This window comes from Sarcophilus harrisii, chromosome 3, assembly GCF_902635505.1.
Source record: "Sarcophilus harrisii chromosome 3, mSarHar1.11, whole genome shotgun sequence".
NCBI classification, from domain to species: Eukaryota; Metazoa; Chordata; class Mammalia; order Dasyuromorphia; family Dasyuridae; genus Sarcophilus; species Sarcophilus harrisii.
In genome coordinates, this window is record NC_045428.1 from 557,662,369 (window position 1) to 557,662,758 (window position 390).

Below are 390 nucleotides of genomic sequence, written 5' to 3' on the forward strand. Positions count from 1 at the left end.
ATGAGCTGATCAACCCTTTCTCCAGAACCTTAAAGAGACTGGATCTGAAAGGAGACTAAAGCTACTACCCCAGGAAATCTCACTTCAGAAGAAGATAACACTATCAAAATTGGCCCTTTAAGTTCATCTTGCCCAGGATCTTGCATCTGGTGGGTTTTTCAAGAGCTGCTAGGAAGAATCTATGGTTCTCTCTTTCTTCCAAGTCATTATAACTTCTACTGCAATCATCAAGTCATTTTAACTGCCACTCTGTCTCTTCAAGGGCCTTTGAAAACACTAGCATCCAATCTAGTTTGCTATCTTAACTCAATAGAAACAGACCCATTGCTGTTCCAAGATAACAGCTAAGGGAGGTTGGGACTTCCCCAGATCTCAAGCCTTATCTATTCC